Below are 21,221 nucleotides of genomic sequence, written 5' to 3'. Positions count from 1 at the left end.
AACGTAGAATTAATGATATCATTGGAAACTTCCATAATAATTATATATTCTTCTTTCGAGAATGTACGAAGATAAAGAGAAAGAGAGATAGAGAAAGGGAGAAGGAGACGAACATATGGTAGAAATATAAGCTTATGTGTATTAGCATATGTATATATGTATATATATGTATGTATATGTATATATGATTATGGATGGATGTAAGCGCGTCAAGACACGATTATTCGCACCTTTCTCGTGTTCGTGGTCGCGCTTGTTGTGTCAAAGAGTTTGTTGCGGGCAAAGGGATTTAAAGGATATCTCCGATAAAATGCAGGCCACGCAAAGCACTTCTTGGTCGAGACTATCGTTGCCAATCTGCTAACTTTTTTTTCCACGTCTTTTCTTCCTACCAACTCTTATACCTTCGATTTCTCTCTCTCTCTCTCTCTCTCTCTCTCTCTCTCTTCTATCTATCTATCTATCTATCTATTTCTATTTCTATCTCTTTCTCATTTCCTTTCGTGCTACGTTCAATATTCGCGTAAGTAGAAAGAGAGGAGACAAACACAGTATATGCGTGTATGTGTGTGTGTGTCTCTCTCTCTCTCACTCTCTCTCTCTCTCGCTCTCTCTCTCTCTCTCTCTCTCTCTCTCTCACCTACTCGATCTACGTTCTCTTCTCCGTCTCTGTCTCTCTTCCTATATAGCTAAAGAAAGAGTACTTTATACTCTTTCTCTCTCTCTCTCTCTCTCTCTCTCTCTCTCTCTCTCTCTCTCTCTCTCTCTCTCTCTTTATCTTCTTTCTCTCACTTTGTAGTCACGTAACTCTCTGTCCTTTTCTTCGAAGCGTTCATCTTCTCTCTCTATCTCTCTCTCTTTCTCTCTCTCCCTGTTATCTTCGTTCTTTTTTCCTCTTATTCTACATCCAACACAACTGTCTCTTTTTCTTTCTCTCTCAGTGTCGTCATTCGCCTCTTCCTCGTACGCATTTCGTGCGCACTTTTATCGCCCCTTTGCTCCCTATCTCTCTCTTCGGTATCCTCTATGAGACAGTATATATGTATATCAGCCGTTCTACTCCATCCTTCTTCCCTCCCTTTCTCTCTCTCTCCCTTTCTCTGTTTAGCTCGATCCTATCTTTATTTCCCTCTTCTTCTTGCATTCCTTACAAATTTCGTCTCTCTCTCTCTCTCACACACACACACACACAACCATACAACACGCACACGAATACGCACAACACACGTCGTTCTCAGCACACTCTATCTCTTTTCTGTAAATACCCAATCTCTCTCTCTCTCTCTCTCTCTCTCTCTCTCTCTATCATTTCATCCCTGTCGTGCCAGCAACGTATCTACTCTCTCTCACTCTCTCTCTTTCTCTCTCTCTCTCTTGCAACACACCTACATATAGATATCTACCTCACTTACACACACATGTACACACATGTATTCACATTCTCAGCTCAGTCCCTTTTCCTTCGCTATTATTCACTACTTCGGCCTACGGGCAACGCATACACGCGCACACACGAACGTAAACCCAGGGAATTCGTGTGACGGAGTCCACGAAGCTTCTCTCAGGCATAAGAGATCTCCACAACGCTGAGAAAGAGAGAGAGAGAGAGAGAGAATGAGAAGCGTAGCATGCACGTGACTGCACGCGCGAATACACATGCAGCCCTTCTCTCACCCATACATTCAATCGAAGTGGCACGGTTCGGTCTCTTTGTCAGCCACCCACTGCGTCTACGCAGAAGCAAATCGAGAAATTTCACGCTTATTTGCCCAAATGATCGCGTCTCGCTCGAAGACTCGTTTATAAGGGTAGAGCGCCCTTATGTTCTAGGAAAACACTGCCATTTTCAGTAGGAACAACCCGACGCCCATATTTGTACCCATCTTATCATTTGCAGGTACGTACATGCATATATGCATACGACGTGTGTACATACGTATACCTTATTACGTATATCAGTTTGCTTATTAAATGAACCCTACCAACCGCTTTGACGACACGATGGAGGGCTGGGAATCGTTTCGCGAGCTATGCTTTTCAACGCCTCTCTTCCTTCTCTCCCTCACCCTTCTCTATCCTCTGTCTCTCTCTCTCTCTCTCTCTCTATTGCATAAAATGCTCCTATATATGTATATGCGGTGAGTGAGAAGGGTAGAATATTTTACCAAACGAGAGAAGCCCCATAGCAACGCGCTGATTTTCGTGGCACTAATTTTCACTGAACATCACCATCACCACCACCACCACCACCACCACCATCAGCACCATCCTCATCCCCTTTTGCTATCCGCAGAGAGCATTCATCGTACTTAATTAATCGTTCGAGTACCAATGAGAAGTCACAAGCATGATTATTCTACATTTTCAAAACCCGTCTCTTTTCTCCAATCAGGCAAATATGTACGTAAGCGTATGACATGCATATACATGTACATAAACACGTGTGCACATATGTAGATACATAATTCACGCATATACACATATGCGTATATCGTGCAAATGTTACGTACGCACAAACAAGAACGTGTACATGACATCTCGCTCGTCCATATATATATATATATATATACATACATATATGTATATACATACTCGCACGTGAACATACACGCATTATATTTAAATTCGTGATATTCCTTTGACGACATTTATACCCTCGAAATCCTTCGAGAGAAAGAGAAAGGAGGGACATATATATATATATAAATAGAGAGAGAGAGAGAGAGAGAGAGAGAGAGAAAGAGAGAGAGAGGAGATGTTACTACGTAAACATTTTAATTGTAAGTACATTTTGTGTTTGCGACGATTGCAATGCAATTTTATTACCATCAAAAAGAAAGAATTTTAATGAGAGATGCATACACTTTTATCGGCACAAACATTCGTAATTCTGAAAGAAATGAGAAAGGTACTATTATCGCCAAATTTCTTGATAGTTAGTATTAGACGAGAAACGCAAGGTGGCGACACGGTGTTCTTCCCATCATGGATTCTTTTTTTAATCGTTTTATTCAAAGAAAAAAAAAAAGAAGACGTGTTTCTAAAGAGAAGATGATATAAAAAAAATAAGTGATATGTTCGAGATTAATTTCGATTTTGTTTGACGAATCCACGATGCATATATATATGTTTGTGTGTAAGTACATATGTAATCCACATATGATTGATACTTTTTTTTCCTTTTTTTTTCTTTTTTCTTTTCTTTTTGACATGTTAACCTTTTGAGAGCAGATTCGACCGTGTATGTCACCGCAAGACTAGAGAGCAGATGTCGATCAGCCCTTTTATACAACGGCGATCCGATCCATCTAATCCTCTGGCTTCAGGCTTGTTCGTGAAGAGAAAAGGGAGAGAACAGAGAGCAAGAGAGAAAGAATGAGAAAGAGAGAGAAAGAGAAAGAGTAGGGAGAAGAGAGAGAATTTAATATACTGCCAGATGACTCACGGATATAGTCGTACCACTTGCCTCTCTATCGAAACAAAAAGAGTTGCTTTGGACCGTATCGCCGCCATTTTATTAGAACATGTCCGTACTTTTCTAATTCTTTTCTATATAACCATTAACTACCGTACATACACAGGTACATATAATTTTTTTTATAACTATATATATATATATATATATATATATATATATATATATACACAAACACACAAGTATTAAACGAACCGAAAAGAAACAATTTTCGTGAATAATTCGTATAGGGTAGAATATGAAAGACGCAAAAAAAAAAGAAAAAGAGAAAAGAAAAGAAAAGAAAAAAGAAAAAGTCATGGAGCGATGACGGCAATGGCGGTGGGGTAGCAGCAGCAGCAGCAGCAGTAGTAGCAGCAGCAGCAGCAGTAGTAGCAGCAGCAGCAGCAGTAGTAGTATAACATGGGTTGCTTTAAAAGAGTAGAAAAAAAAAACGACTGTACACATTCTATTCAGGGAAAGTCGGCGGTGCTTTGTAACGAGCAACACCGACACAATCGAAAAGGCGAGATATTAGAAGCCGCAGAGAAAGAGAGAGAGAGAGAGAGAGAGAAAGAGAATCAGGGAGCTCTCTCACATTTGGCCGCATGCAGGAGGCAGGTAGTAGCACTCGTGTTAGTTTTCACGTGCGACTGTTAAAAAGGCAGAGAAGGATCCCTGAAGCTGTTATTAATGGAAAGGGGTGAGGGGAGGCAGGCTACTATGCGCGTTTACCCTTAACACGAGCCTCTTCGTGTAGTTCATTGTGGGGTCTTCCACGAGTCTCTTTTAAGAGAGAAAGAGAGAGAAAAGAGAGGAAAGAGAAAAGAACAGAGAAAGATCCAACGTATATGCTGTTGAAACGGGAGGGAGAGAGAGAGAGAGAGAAAGAGAGAGAGAGAGAGTGAGGGAGAGAGAGAGTAAGAGGGGCGAGAAAGACGGAGGAAAGAGACGCCCGAAGCTAGCGTACATACGCACTTACACACGTTTACATCGAGAATACACACCAACGTTTTAGCTCCGTCCTTTTCTCTCTCTCTCTCTCTCTCTTTCTCTCTTTCGTTCTTTATCAAAGAGGCGTGACGAGGGTGCGCTCTGCGAAAACCCAAGAGAATCGAAGATTCCTTGTACGAGCTTTACTCTCGTGCTATGTGTGTTCTCTTTCTCTTTCTTTCTCTCTCTTTCTCTCTTTTCTCTTTCTCTTTTACTCCGTCTATTGCATGTTCACGGTATTCTTATTTGCTACCGCCTACGCCTAGCGTATATTTCTTCTCGTATAACTCTTGTACGCGCACTTCTCTTTCTCTCTCTCTCTCTCTCTCTCTCCCTTTCGCAGTAGATTTCTGTGTGCATACACATGTTAAGAGAAGAGATACGTATATACATACGTGTGCGCGTATGCGTAAATAGAAAGACGAGCGCGTCTTCGATCTTCCTTTTCTACGCATGGATAACTCCGTCTCTTCTCCCGGTAGCAGCATTATGAACTTTGATATTTAACGAAACCGATTCGTTTGAATCGATTAATTATATAATAGGTCACTTTTAATTAAGCCGGCGATAAAAATAATGGTTTAATATACATGGACGCCATTTTAGGTCGACCGATTGACCGAACGATCGATCGATTGAACGATCAAACGATCAAAAGATCAAAAGATCAAAAGATCGTGGATATATATATATATATATATATGTGTGTGTGTGTGTATACACATGTATATCGTCATTGGTTTTGCAAAAGAGAAGCTGGCACGTCAATTCTAATTGCGAATCTCTATGTATCGATGTGATTCCCTCGCTTAACGAGGAATCGATCCGAGTTTCCGGTTGCACGGTAATCATTGGTAACTTTAGTGTCTCTCGTATCAATAGCCGAGTAGAAGAGTTAAACCGAACGTCTTCTAATTGCCATCACTTTACTTCGCCCGCATCGCGTTGTGTTGTTTGTCACCGACGAGATCTCTCTCTCTCTCTCTCTCCCTCCCTCCCCCCTCCCCTTAACCGCCTTCTTCCTTCTTACTGTTCCTTTTATCTCTTTTCCTCGTCTTGTCTTTGATGTTAAAGAGAAAAAAAAAGAAAAAAAAAGAAGAAAAAGAATAAGAAGACGAAGAAGAAAAAAGAAAGAAGACGTAAAAAGAAGAAAAAGAGAAAAAAGAGAAATACTAACAGATAGAGACTGAAGGAGAGAGAGAGAGAGAGAGAGAGAGAGAGAGAGAGAAAGTAAAAGAATGGGAGGAGCAGAAGGACAGGAAAAAGGGGGGAAGAAAAGAGGTGGCGCAGCGGTAGGGAGGAGGGGGAGTTCTTTGCAGAAGGAGGAAGGAGGGCGATATAATAGAGAGGCGGAAAGAACCGTGAGTAGAAGTGAAAAAGAGAGAAAGAGAATGAGAGAGAAGAGGTGCCTTTGTCTCGACGCAGAGAGCCGGCAGAGAAGCCAAGAGAGCGAGGCGCTGGACTCCTTCGTGTTCCTTCGCCCCCCACCATCGTTCCTTCGAGCTCCTTCGGACTCCTCCGCGCTCCCACTCGCTTCCCATTCGCCGCTTCGGCTATCCCGGCTACGCTCGTCGTGACACCGTGCGGCCTTCGGCGGAAGATGAGAAGGAAGACGACGACGACGACGACGACGACTACAACGACTACGACGACTACGACGACTACGACGACGACGATGATGACGACAACTACGACAAGGACTACGACGGTGAAGACGAAGACGACGATGACGTAGATGTAGAATGCTTGTACGAACCCCTTGAACACTTGGCCACTACCGGAAATTGACAACGAACTTCTCTCGCTTGCACTAACTACTACTACTACTACTACTGTACTACTATGATTATTATTACTACTGTGTAGTACTACTCGCACTTGCCGTTCGTTCGTTCTAAACAATAATTTCATTTGTACGTTCTCTGTTTCTCCTCTCTCTCTCTCTCTCTCTCTCTCTCTATATATATAGAAGAGATATATATATATATCTCTTTCTCTCTTACCTCTCGTTCCCCGTTTTACTCTCATCATCACGCTTTAGATTCACGAATTAACTTGAATCAGTACAAGACAGTTCTCTCTCTCTCTCTTTCTTTCTCTCTTTCTCTCTTTCTCTCTCTGTCGTCGTTATGAACCACAGTGTTTCGACCTCTCCCGTAGGTTCTCGTTAATCTCGTATATTTTTAAATTCTTGAATAATTCGATGAGACAAGATCGATGCTCGTGAATACCAAAAAGCCGAGGAAAGTTGGAATGAAAAGGAGATAGAAATCCTACCAAGATTTACACCCTCTCCCCATCCCCTTCCACCGAAGAAAAATATAAATTTCAAATATGCCGCGCCTCCTTCGATACAGTCGTCGTCGTCGTCGTCGTCGTCGTTGTTGTTGCATTCTTCCTTTCTTTCCGTCTTTTCTTTTTTGTTTATTGTTTTTTTTCTTTTATTATTTTTATCTTTTTTTCTTTCTTTTTTTCTCCCCTACGATGACCGGTCGAAAACGCATAAAAACAATATCGCGAGGATTCGATTGGAATAAACGCAAGGTGGTGGTCTGTTTTAGGAAGATTTTAGGTTCTCTTCGTCGTCTCCTAGCACCCCCCCGCCCTTCCCTCCTCTCCACTAACCCCCGTCCACCTTCTCTCTCTCTCTCTCTCTCTCACTCTGGGGGCAAATGTTTTACGTGATTTCTGGGTAAGCTACGTGCAGGCTTTTGCTCGAGACATCGTAGAGAGAGAGTAGCTCGCCTTAATGGGCGCAATAAAGTGCAAATTAAATGCTGGGATCGGATCGCACGGCCGTGCCAGAGAATAAGAAAGAGAAAGAGAAGAGAGGCAGTTCGACTTCCTCCCTTTTCTCGTCGTACCAATGATGGGTCCTTTGAGGAGAACAAAGGAGACCTCGTGAAAAGAGGAATTTACAAGAATTGTTGATGTACGCGAATTTGAAGAACTTGAAGAATCTTAAATACGAGTCATTTCGTTCGCTTGAGAGATAAACAAACGGTTAATGTCGAAGAGAAATAAGGTGTATTGTCGTACACATTTACACACACACACACACACACACACACACACACATGTATATTCACATGCACACACATACATACTGCTTTACATTTTCAACTTTCTTTTCTTTCGTCTTAACGGCTTCGCTAATGGTACAGCCCAATTTACTTGGAAAGTTAGATAGCACGAGCTTTTCATATAAACGTAGTCGGTAACACGTTTTTATCGTAACGACTAGGGTTTAACGAAAGGACAAATAAATGGGAATTATTATTAGCTAGATGAGAATTCTTTTTCTATTACGTGGATCTTTCGAAACGATAAGAAAAAAATTTTTTTTATTATCTTTATATGTATATATATATATAGTTATTTTTTTTTTTTTTCATAGAACATGTATATATTAATTTTTCATAGAAATCTCCAACCTTACTGGAAACATAACAATAAACGATAAATCCAAAAATATCATAACATCGTAATATATTCTCTCGAAATGTTCTTCCGACAGTCGATGGAGGGACGTGGCCCTTCGATCGCTAGCGACGCATCTGTACGCGGAGTTGGCCGAGTAATGCCGAGTTAGACCGAACTCGGTGGAGGCCCGCAGCCATGTGTTGTGGTCTGCCGTGAGTGCTTTGTGACAAGGGAGGCGCGGTGTGTCTGCGCTTTTTTTCCTCTCCGTTTATAACTCTCTCTCTCTCCTCGTTAATCGGCAAATATCGTCGATATTTTTTCTTCGCGAATGAATACGTCGTCGGATGGACGACGGCTCGAGATGAACGTGTAGCCATGAACGTGTTTCGTTAAACGAGAGTTTGAGACGACGAGGACGACGACGACGACGACGACGACGACGACGAAGACGACGAAGACGACGAAGACGAAGACGAAGGACGATCATTGGAAGATAAAGTGTGCGCGAATGTGAAAACAAAAAGAAAAAAGAATAAATCGATCCTTTCTTTAATCTCGTGAAGTTCGTCGTAGGAGATCGGTCGATCGGTTCGATCGGTCGAACGACGATAATCGAAAACAAAAAAACAACAAAAAAAAGGAAAGAAACAAAACAGAATCGACAGCGACGAGAAAAACGTTGCTTCGATCTCTCGTCTCTGGTATTCGCGCTTGGTGCGTGTACGTGTGCGTTTTTTTCTCGTGTCCATTGGTCGGTGGTGAGTGTGTGTAACGTGCTTATCCGTATAAATATATATATATGTATGTATGTATGTATGTATGTATATATATATATATATATATATACATCATACATAAATCCATATATATAAATGTGTGTGTTTGTATATGTATAGCTCGTTGTGCCTTGCGTGTGGGTGCGTGAATGCGTGTAACATCGTCCGTCTCGTTTCTTAGTACACGGCCATCTCTCTCTTTCTCTTCGCGTGAGTAACAACGATCGCCGGCGCACGACGACCAGCGAAGAACGAAGAGAAACGAAACGAAGCGAAGCGAAGAAAAGTGAATTGAAGGAAAGAGAAGAATAGAGAAAACAAGAGAAAAGAAGAAGGACGGATAGATACGAGTAGATAGATAAAATAAGAAGGAAGAGAGAGAGAGGAAGAGGGAGAGAGAGAGAGAGAGAGAGAGAGAGAGAGAAAGAAGTGATTGGATATATATCTACTTCGAAAGAAGACAGGGATATATGTATGCGTGTGTATTACGGTGAGTCAAAATAAAATAAAATAAAAAAAAAAAAAAGGAAAGGAAAGGAAGGAAGGTGGGAGAGAAAAATAGATAGATAGTTAGATAGATAGATAGATAGATAGAGTCGCAGGGGTGGCTCGTGCGTGTGCATAAGCGTTATAGATTGTGTAGATGGATGGATGGATGGGATGGGATGGGATGGGATGGGATGGATAGGGGCGCGCGCGCGCGCGTTCGCTCTTCTCCGTAGCCGCGTGTGTTCGTAAATCGAACGAGCCGAGCTCCGAGCGAGCGCCAGCCGCCGGAGGAACGAAAAACGTAACCGTTCCTCCTCCTTCTCTTTCTCTTCCACCTCCTCCTTCTCCTCCTCCTCCTCTTCCTTCTCTTCTACATGTTAACTTTTTGAATGTGTGTAAGCTTGCATGTGAGTGTCACATATAAAGAAAGAGAGAGAAAGAGAGATCAACGAAATGGCTCTCTTTTTTTTTCATTTTTTTTTTTTTTTTTTTTCGAAGAAGAAAATAAAGTATATCATTCTTTTGTAATGCGAATTCGAATTATAAAAGGCATTCAATCAAATGGATTTTATATACGATTATGGATAATTTAAAATGAATTATATATATATATATATCTATATATGATTCTAAGTTTTAGGCGAGTATATAGTTGGTTGATTGGGGAGGTTTTAATGGCGGTGGTTAGTAGTGGCGGTGGTAGTAGGGCGGGAGGGAATTAGGGAGTGCTAAAGGTGTTTGACTATCGAGTCGAAAGACGTATGTATATATTTACATCCTCACGGAAGTGTACGATTCGCATGTAACTTCTATCTCACTTACTCACTCTCTCTCTCTCTCTATCTCTATCTCTAGAAGAGTGCTTGTGTGTGTGTGTGTGTGTGTGAGAGAGAGAGAGAGAGAGAGAGAGAGAGAGAGAGAGAGAGAGATGGTGGTTTATAATGTGGCGACGATCCTGTTCGGGAGAAGTCGGTAAAGATCGAGTGAGACGAATGATACTACTGTGTGTATCTTTGTCTGTCTCCTCTCTATGTATCCTTTGACGCCGTGAAGAGAGTGTACGCGCCAGAGAGAGATAGAGACAGGTGTCTTTCACCTTAGTTGGTATTACATCTTTCGAACGAGTCGTCGATATTTTCGAAAGATAACTTTCCGGACGTAAAAGCTGCGAGAAAGAGAAAGATATATATATATATATATATGCACACTTTACCCACAGAAAGAGTGCGTTCGTACGTGTGCGAGAGAAAGAAAGAGAGAGAGAGAACTATCGTCTTTTTATTTTTTTGTCTTGATGAAGAGAGATAGAGATACATCTCTTTTCTTTTTTCGCGGGTCCTGCCTGTTCTCTGGCACACGAGAACATCATGGTAAGCCACGTATAAAATACACATTTGGTTGAGTATCTCTCTCTCTCTCTCTCTCTCTCTCTCTCTCTCTCTCTCTCTCTCTCTCTCTCTTATGTATAGAAGTAACACATTCTCTCGTGCGTGCTTTATCTTTCGTGCGCACACTCCGTTCGTCTCTATGATGTCTGTCTGTCCTACTGTGTATGTATGTTGTATGTATGTAGATATGTATATATATATATGTATGTATGTATATGTACGTATCCATCTATATGTACATCCGTACTTACACCTGTAGAGTCGCGCCCGGGAAGAATCGCGCGCGCATATACACATATGTGTATATACATATATATATATATACACGCTCTCACAGTTACGGGCGCGTAAAATGCTATATCGTACGCGCATGTCTCTCTCTCTCTCTCTCTCTCTCTCTCTCTCTCTCTCTCTCTCTCTCTCCCTACACACACACACACTCTTTCTCTTTCGTTCTCGTCTATCTTGACTTGGAGTATTATTTTTAAATGGACGCTCGGGTAATTATGTGTCGTGTTCAAAGGCCATATACTCTCTCTCTTTCTCTTTCTCTTTCTCTTTCTCTTTCTCTCTTTCTCTCTTTCTCTCTTTCTCTCTCGTGGGACGAGCGTTACGATAAGGAATGGAAGTGCCTCGAGCGTTTTACCTCTACTATACTCGAAGATAATTTACCGAGCTCGATTATGTTCCTAATCGGTTTTTCTATGCGAAGCTAGTTTCGTTCCTTCCAAGGAGAGTTAATCGATTTTCTTCCGATCATTTATTTCGAATAAATTTCGATACGCATAAACGTCTTGTACGATGCACGTTGCTTAATTATTCGTACAGGTTCCTGTCGGTTTTTATTTCTTACTTTTCTTTTCCCTTTCCAACGACCCCCTCCCTCTCCCTATTTCTTTTTATCGAGCAAAAGAATACTTTTGCATTGTCATTGTCATTCGTGTTGTCGTTACGAGAGGCACGACTATTTTTGATACATATAATTCGTTTATTTTGAACTTTGAACAGACATTATCGATACGTAATCGCAAACAAAATGAAAAAGAAAAGAAACAACAGCAGGCGGTTCTCCGCAATATAAAAGAACCGATGTTTCTTGGTTTCTTTTTTTTCCTTTTTCCTTTTTTTTTCTTTCTTTTTTTTCTTTCCTTTTCTTCTTTTTTTTCTTTAAGAAAAAAAAAAAAAAAAAAAAAAAAAAAAAAAAAAAAAAAAGAAAATGCCTTTATTATCTTTGTTGTTGCTAAGTTGTAAAACGAGTCGATATTATGTACAAATGAGTAAAGTGGTTTCCTCTTTCTTGTTTCTTTTTCTTATTATTTTTCTTTTTTTTTTTTCTTCTTCTTTTTTTTTCCTTTTCATTTTTCCTTATTTTCTTTTCTCCTTCCTCTTTGCAATAACGAAAGAACGTCGTTCAATTTTGAAAGTAAATCGAAGAGGACCATAAATTCTTGAGAATGAAGAATAATCGTAGATAAACATATCGATAACGTTTTCTAGGTTGTTAGTATATGTACACAATGTATATATGTACACAAATAATTTTATAATTGCATCGATATGTCGATATATTGATATATGTTTCGAATTTATGTATTTATTATCGTCCAGTCCAGATGATCGATTATATTTTTCCCTTGTCTCTCTCTCTCTCTCTCTCTCTCTCTCTCTCTCTCCCCCTCTCTCTTTCTCTCTTTCCTTTTCTCCTTCTCTCTTTCTTTCGAAGATTTCCTTTTTCTTCTCATTTTTATCATAATAAAAAGCATGCGCCAGGTAGCTCGAAAGCACAATCTATCACAGTGTCCGTCCAAGTTTCTTTTCTTCGTTCGGATACGTCACGTTGACCATGAAAATCCCAACACACCACGACGTGAGAAGAGCCCCATCCTTTTCCTCTATGTCCTCTATGTCCTTGTCCTCGATGTTTCTTCTCTTTTTATTGAATTTGCCGCGAGATTTACAAGGTGATTGCTTGCGACGTAAAAAATAACATTTTCCAGACCCCATCGCGCATAGTATATGATCGCATAAATTTATAATAATATATATACTTCTATCGACGATCTATGTTATGTAAACAACAACAGTAAACAACAACGATGAACAATAATAAAAATTAAACGAACAAATCTGGAAATTGTTTCATTTTACAAACGATCTCGTTTTGTGATATTTTTCTCTTCTCTCCTCCTTTCTTTTCTTTTTTCTTTTTTATTTTTTAATTTTTAAATACATCAAAAACGAAAAAAAAAGGAATAAACAATTTATTTGTTTTTTTTTCCCTGATCCACGTGGCGGTGGACGGGGTCAGTGAAGATGGAATTCAAAAGTCGCGCTATTGAAAAGCCAATTAAAAAGAATGTGCAGGGAAAGAGCTCTACTGATGGTTGTGCGGTCGCGGTGATGGTGGTAGCGATTTGGTGGTGTAGGGTGCGGTGCAGAGGGTGGAGGAGGGGGAGAGTGGGAGAAATCCCGCACGAGATATAAAACGATGCGCAGAAGGGTCGCATACGCACTCGCACGCTCGTGGTCTTCGCGAGCAGCTGCTCTTTTACCTTTCTTTCTTCTTTTTTTTTTTTTCTTTTTTTTCTTTCTTTCTTTCCTTTTCTCCCTTTTTTTCCCCTCTCCCTTTTTTTTTACTTTTCTCGCCGGTGCAATGGGAACTCAACTTCGGAGCAGCATAACAAACGGTATTAAAACCGTAACAATTTAAAAAGAAAAAATAGACGATATATAGGATCAGCTCAAACGAAAGATGTTATATCGAATCATAGTCGACAAAAGTAAAGTCGTGTCGAGTTCTACTCGACGAAGAATTAGAGATTTCTTTTTTCCTTTTTATTTTTTCCTTTTTTTTCTTCTTTTTTTTCTTTTTTTGTTTTCTCTAAATACAACAAAGCAAGTACATAATATTTTTTAAATCTAGTACGTGTTGTTACTGCTTATAGTAGAAAATAAACAGTTGGTTTTTTCCATTCTTCCCGTCTTTTGATTATTATCATTCGAATATATATATATATATATATATATATATATATATATATATATATATATATATATATATATAGAGAGAGAGAGAGAGAGAGAGAGAGAGAGAGAGAGAGATATGGGTCCACCTGGAGCGATTTAATGAAAGTTTTGCGAATGTTCCGAATCGACGCTTTCCGACTCGTTCGAACCTCTCGCGAGACCGAGGAGAAGGAAAAAAAAATGAAGAAGAAGAAGGGAGGAAAGGGGTCCCCCTGGAGAAGCTTTCCGAAGTTCATTCGGCGTTAGCCGCCTTCGTTTTTTCATTAAACTAAGTGACTTCCTCCCGTTCGTCGATACACCCCGGCAATCCCTTTAAGTGCTTGATTCGATTCGCTCTTCCATGTCCTCTCTCTCTCTCCCTCTCTCTCTCTCTCTCTCTCTCTCTCTCTCTCTCTCTCTTTCTCTCTTTTTCACTCTCACCGTATTTTTTTTTTCTATCTATGTCTGTCTCTCTCACGTTTTACCTCGCAAACTACGTGGAAAAACGAAGACGATGGTACGACGTGAAAACGATTTTGAACGATGTTCGTATTGGCAGGTCGACCTTCGTTTCCTCTTTCCTCCTTTCTATCCCTTTCTCTCTCTCTCTCTCTCTCTCTCTCTCTCTCTATATATATATATATATATATATCTCTTCCTCTCTTTTTCTCTCTCTGTTCAAATCCATGAGGACACTAGGACGGTAATTTATTCGAGATGATTTCATTTATTTTGTCAGTTCTTTCGAATTTCTATCGAGAATATTTTTGATTCCATCATTATATCAAGTTACATTTTCTTCTTTTTCCATTTCTTTTTCTATCTTTTCTTTCGTCAAATAAATGTTCTATCATCTACAATATTTCAATTTGATATAAATCAAGTCTACGTGATCAAAATTGTAATAATAATAATAATAATAATAATAATAATAATAATAACAACAATAATAATAAATGAATCGTTTCTCGAAAGTGTCGAATAGAGAAAGAACATGAATGTCTTTGTCACATTGATGACATATCATTTTGGGGGGGAGGGTGGATGATGATGATAAAAAGTAAAGAAAGAAAGGAAGGAAGGAAAAAAAAGAAAGAAAAGAAGAAAGAAAGAGATAAAGAGATAAAGAAAAGAAAAGAAAAGAAAACTCGATTTCGTAACGTTGCCTCGTACAATGCAATCGCTCGATCGACGTTCACGGTGTCAGCGCCGGCGTAAAGATCATCGAGATACTCCCCCCCCATCGCTCCCCTTCTCTCCTTCTCCTCTCATCCCTTACCACCCTCATCTTCTCTCCTTTCCTCTCTTATTTCTTTTCTTTCTCTTTCTCTCTCTTTCTCTCTTTCTCTCTTGCTCCTTCTTTCTTTCAAGTGTACAGAAACGATGAGAAGAAGAGCGTGTTAAAGGTAGTCGCCGTGAAACACGCCTCGTCGTCATAAGGGGGACAGAGAGAAAGAATGGAACAGACAAAGAGAGAGAGAGAGAGAGAGAGAGAGAGAGAGAGAGAGAAGGCCCTCGAGGTATATAAACGCAGGAACGTGGTGCATCGCGACAGGATCGTAAGTTTATCTCTCAACGAGCTACGGAAAGAGCTAATGGCGAGGTGGAACGACGACGTTGAGCTGCCGCATCGACGTGTACGTCGATGGAAGTGGCAGGATTAAAAAGATGAAAAGGAAAGGAATAAGGGGGAAAGGAAAGGAAAAAAGATAGGAGGAGGATAGAGAGAGAGAGAGAAAGAGAGAGAGAAAGGAGGGAAGCAATAAACGTATCGCCTTATTAAACACACTTATACACACACATTGCGCGTGCGAAAATACATTGTATATCTATAATATGAATACACATATGTGTCGGGTTATATTATATGCAAGAATTAATTAGTTTCATTTCGATTCATATTCGTAATTGAATTAAAATCACGTTATTAAAATATTATTTAAGTTCGGAAAGATTGTTAATTAATTAATTAATTAGTTAATTAAATTTCGACGAATAATAAATAATATTATTATACTTTGTATACTTATTGTATTTAAACAAATTTGGAAATTTTTCCTATCATCTGTCTATCTATCACTACTTTGATTTTTGTGGAATTTTGGAATTTTTTATATTTATTTATTATTAATCAATTAGAACGTTTTATTAATATATTTATAATTTAATTTAATTTAATTTACTAAATATTTATGTGGATAACGTTGGTATAAAAATTTAATAAAAAAAAAAAAAAAAAAAAAGAAAAAAACAAAGAAAAAAAGAAAAAGAAAAAATAGCATACAAATATAGTAACAACAGACAGATAATAGGGAAGATCTCAATTGTATACATTAAGAATTACATAAGTTGCATGTGCAATGTGCAAACACGAGTGTACTCGTGTACTCGTGACCGATCAACAATGTGTTAAAAGATGGATAGATAGATAGAGGGAGAGGAAAAAAATGTTCACACGATGCTCGAGACCCAGCGGCACGATGAAGGAGCATTTGTTCCTCGGCTAAACAATTTCCGTGCGGTCGTTTTCTCGCGAATAAAAAAGTCGTCGAATGAAAAGCGTATCTCTCTTTTTCTCTCTCTCTCTCTCTCTCTCTCTCTCTATACGTACGTAGTCATACATATGCACATACATATACGCTTACACATACTTTTATATATATATATATATAGTCTCTCTTGGACTACGTCTCTCGAGCGTGTTCATTCTCTCGTATATGGCTCTCATAGCGACGAGAACTCGTCTGATCTATTATTTATCAATCGTAAAGTCTTTAGAGGGACTAATTTGACGAGTTAGCCGGGAGCTATTTCCTACTTTGGCTTTGGCCGATAACCTAACTGGTAAACGTTTGTTGGAACGCTCATCTGTTAGATTCTCCTTGAAAATTTACGTTTACTCAAACTATGAGGAAATCAATTTTCAATTATTGTACTAAAGAGAAAGAGAAAGAGAAGAAAATAGAGAGAGAGAGAGAGAGAGAGAGAGAGAGAGATATGAGGATTTTTATATGATTTAAAAATGCACGATTCGTTTATTTTCTTTAGAAATTTTTAATAATTATATTAGATAAGTCGTGGAAAATTATAACAATTTTTTTTTTTTTTTTTTTTTTTTTTTTTTTTTTTTTTTTTTGGCAAAATTTAACGAACAACTGAGAATTGTCAGACGTATACGTGTTACGTTGTACATTAAAATTTATATGGCATTGCTACGTTTTAATTTTACAATTGCGTAAATTATAGGAATAAATTTTTTCTTCTTTTTTTACCCCCCGGTCCCCCCGCCCCCTCCTCTCCTCTCCTCCTCAGCGTTCTATATTTAAATTTCTACCTTTACAATTTCGACGTTATTACGAAAGATTTTTAAGAAGTAAATATTTATGATAGCTATTAAGTGAATAATGGATATTTACATTATCATAATATTTTTATATGGAACTTAATGAAAAACTAAGTGCTCGGACGTACGTTACCTGATGCACTGAAATTTACGAAACATTAATGCTGTTGTATTTTTGTAATCGCATGCAATTTAAGATTAATATTCTTTTCTCTTTTCCTTTTTTTTTCTTTTTTTTTTTTTACCCTATGTTAAAAATGTTATTATTACCAAGTATCCGACGTTGCCACGAAAGATTTATAAGAAATAAATATTTTATTGTTTTAACAAGTCAGTAGACTTAATCAGATGAGTAATTAAGAGCAACGTCATCGTGATTCTTATATTGTACGTGAAATTCAAATATAAATCAATGTCGTCGCAGTTAATATGTAAATAGTGTATTGAAATTTATAAAACATATAATAGGTTGTAATTTTACATTTGGATTATATTTTATAATTAATATCGACATTTCTTTTTCTGTATTTAAAGTTTTTCTTTTCTGTTTCTTTCTTTCTTTCTTTTTTCTCTTTCTCTCTCTCTCTTCCTTTCCCTTCTTTTTTCACGGTGTTTCGGTCTCAACGAAAAGATTTTTATCGCTCAGTAAATCGACACAGCATGTGGCTCGTACGAGTATTTCGGATAATTGACTTTTAGTTCGTACGTTAACGATCGTAAAAGAGTGTCGCGAAGATGTAACGAAGTGGGTTACGAGAGGAGAAGAAAAAATAAAAGAAAGAAAAAAAGAAAGAAAGAAAAAATGACGGAAAAAAAAGAAAAGAAAAATTATAATATTAAAAAAAGTAATTTCAAAGTTACGAAGAGACTATCTCGCTCTTACGCATACGATTTCTTTCTCTCGTTCTTCCTTTCTTTCTCCCCCCTCTCTCTTTCTCTCTCTCTCTCTCTCTCTCTCTTTTCTCTCTCTCTTTCTTTTTCTCTCTTTCTCTCTTTTTCTCTCTTTCTCTCTTTCTCTCTTACAGCGATACGAGACCGGCCGAGTCGGTCAGTTAGCTCGAGAGAAACCACTACTTTCCGTCCAAGTAGTAATTAAGAAAACACTGATTGCGTTTCAAACACGATCTTCGAACTTTGAGAAACGATCGCGTCGTTCCTTTCCACCTAATAAAGATAAATTATAAACAACGGTAAGCAGGGAGAGAGAGAGAGAGAGAGAGAGAGAGAGAGAGAGAGAGAGAGAGAGAGAGAAAAGAAAAAATAAATAAATCTGTATTTTCCTTATCGTCAAATGAGATATATGTATATTATGAGATATATATATAAATATGTCGATGGAGAAAAAGAGATAAAACTTAATGATCATGCTAATGCATTTGTCTACGACGTCACGACGAACTTTTTTAACGACGCGAAAAATTGAAAAAAATTCGTTGAAAATTATTTTTGTTAATTGAACGGTCTATTGTCTCAGATAATTTCTATTTGTTTGTTTGATTTTTTTTTTTTTTTTTTTCAGCGAAAGTTTTTTATAACAAGTACGAAAAAGAAAAAAAAAAATCAGGAAAAACAACAAACATTTCATTGATTTTGGAAAGAAAAAAAGAAAAGTTTTAATATTTCTATGACATAGTAGAAAACTTTTTGGTCTATGCGAACGTAGATCAAACGTAATGAACGAACAAACAAAAGAAATTCATTCAAAAGAAAGTTCGAATGAAATCGAAAAAAAAAAAAAAAGATTTTATCGTGGCCCTTGTTAATTGGTGGTTCGGTTTTGAAATAAGTTTGTTTCGAATGTATGTATTAAAGTTCGCACGTTAGAATATTCCGGGGAAGCAATTTGAGCATTTTAACGGCTCGTTAACGATAACTCATGACTAGGATGATCGCTAATTATTCTCAGAGAGGTGAAGGAGGACTGTTGCAGTTCACTCAATGGTGTTCTGGGCTGCGCTGCACTGCGACGCACCGCATCGCACCGGGCTATAGAGAAACCGACAATAGCCGATTGTTTCGGCTCGTGTACGCACTCGTCGCTTCCGCTCGATTCTTGGCCCCGTTTAAATGTTAACAGTGTTAACACATACTCGGCTTATCGTAATCGCATCGGCTTCCTCGAATCGAGACCTCTTTACTGTATACCTATCGATCTTATTTACTTTTCCTCTATACCTTTGTAATTGTTCTTGATTAAACATTGTATCTTTCCGCCTTTCCCGTTCGATTTCGATCTTTTCTCGAAAAGTGAATTTAGATAATTTCTCTTTACAATTTCTTATCACCTTGCAAACATGAATTTATCTAAACGCGTTTAGAAACAAGAGAGAAAGAGAGAGAGAGAGAGAGAGAGAGAGAGAGAGAGGGAAAAGAAAGAAATAAAAAAAATTACGTGTCGACAATGAATTCGATTCCATAGAGAAAATAGTAATATATATATACGTATGCGTATCTATATATTTATGCATGCATGTATATATGTATATGTGTATGCATGTTTATGGTTTGTACATTATAAATAAATTGTAATGCGATTAAAAAGAAAGGAAAAAGAAGAAAAAAAAAAAAGTTACAATTGTTAGACGATTATCGATCTAAGATCGTCGATAAAAATTTATCACACCTCATACATAAATATCTGATAATTTAATCTTTCGATACTTTGAATAAGCCGAAGAAATTATTCTTGGAAAATAAGAAAGAAATAAAAAGAAGAAGATAAAGAGATAGAAAGAGAGAGAAGACAAATAATGATTGAATATTAGAAATGTACAATAGATTGCTAAAGAATCCAAGTCTTGATTTTTTCCTCTTGGGAATTGACATTTATCGTCGACAGAGAGAGAGAGAGAGAGAGAGAGAGAGAGAGAGAGAGAGAGAGAGAGAGAGAGAGAGAGAGAGAGGGAGAGAGAGAGAGAGAGAGAGAACGTTCTTTATTAACGATTGATCAAACGTTATTTTCCTTTTCTTTTTCGATGCTACGAGTATCGATTTATACAAACGTATTATCGTAATGGCACACATAATTCACAGCTATCTTGTTTAACCTTCTAAAGCTGTGTTGTTCGGTCGTAGTCTTCTTTTCTCGGATAAATAAAATGGAGACACGAGCTCGTTTCATGAAATTCTCCCTCATTCTATAAATATCGTATAATGTATCATACAAAAGGTCGTATTATTTCCATTTCAAATCAAGTTTACAAATTCCGTATTAAAATTATATAGGTATAATAAATAATAAAAATGATGATGATGATAGTAATAATAATAATAATAGTAATAATAATAATAATGATAATGATAATGATAATGATAATGATAATAATAATAACAACAATTTCATATTAAAATGATATAGGACTCATGAATAATAATAATAATAATAATAATAATAATAATAATAATAAATAAATAAATAAATAAATAAATAATAAGCAAGAATCTCAAATGATACTAAAAACAACAGCAAAAGGTTTTATCTTTCCCTAAAATTTTCTATCATTTTTGAATGTTTACGTTACGCTAGTAATAGTAATAGTGGAATAGTAGAAATAGTAGTAAGTACGACGACGGACATAAATGAAATAATAAATTTCTAACGATAAACTTCATAGAGAGAAATTCGTAGAGAGAAGCGGAAGAGTCGTTGAGAAACTCATTAACGCGAAACTAGTCTCTCTCGGTGGCTGGGGAACTTTGACGAGTATTGCTAGCCCGTCACTGCGAAATATACGTTTCTAAATTCGCGACTGGGATTGTTTTAGAAATTTGTTTAAAACGTACTACAATGGAATTCTATGTTACCTGATTTTTAATTATTATTATTAATATTATTATTATTTCATTATTATTATTATTATTATTATTATTGTTATTATTATTATTATTATCGTCATATCGTTAAATTCATTCTTTTCATATCGTTGCTCTTGACTAATACATTATTTATCGATCAGGAGTTGTTATACCCATGTGTTTGCACTTATGCATGCAACTTATGTAACTATTAGAATATATAATTTTCTTCCAAGTCGTTATTGTTTATTACATTACGGATAGCGTTTGCTTAATCAATTTTTATGAATTTTATAAAAGAAAACGCATTACTTCTTCTTTCTCTTTCTATTTTTTCCTTTTGTATTTATTTTTTTATTTTTTTTTTTTTTCGATTACCTCTACGCCGCATGAATTTTTATATTTCATCGAAAGAAAAAAAAAAAAGATGTTTTCCGCGGAGGAATTATTTTAACGAAAGAGAGGCGGAGAAGAGGAAGCAGAGCAAAAAATAAATCGGAGAAAAAAACAGAGTTATGAAAAGATTTGCATATACATATATATACATATATATA

At 37.5% G+C, this 21,221-nt stretch overlaps 1 protein-coding gene across 10 annotated transcripts in view; it reads left to right on the top strand.

Moving 5' to 3' along the window:
* LOC124424162 (zinc finger protein 608-like) overlaps nt 1-21,221 on the top strand; it is a 202,324-nt gene that overhangs the window by 40,976 nt on the left and 140,127 nt on the right. For 3 of the 10 annotated variants that reach the window (XM_046962819.1, XM_046962825.1, XM_046962821.1), the window contains exon 1: nt 8,042-9,136. The exons of 4 other annotated variants lie outside the window; for them this stretch is intronic. The gene's annotated coding sequence lies outside the window, so the exon portion shown is untranslated. Of the gene's footprint in view, nt 1-8,041; nt 9,137-21,221 lie in introns of those variants that run through there. 3 more of the 10 variants (XM_046962831.1, XM_046962830.1, XM_046962818.1) reach the window with 2 other exon arrangements.

Source organism: Vespa crabro, chromosome 5, assembly GCF_910589235.1.
Source record: "Vespa crabro chromosome 5, iyVesCrab1.2, whole genome shotgun sequence".
Lineage (NCBI taxonomy): Eukaryota > Metazoa > Arthropoda > Insecta > Hymenoptera > Vespidae > Vespa > Vespa crabro.
The sequence above is the reverse complement of the archived record's forward strand: the minus strand, read 5'-3'. Positions and strand labels throughout refer to the sequence as shown.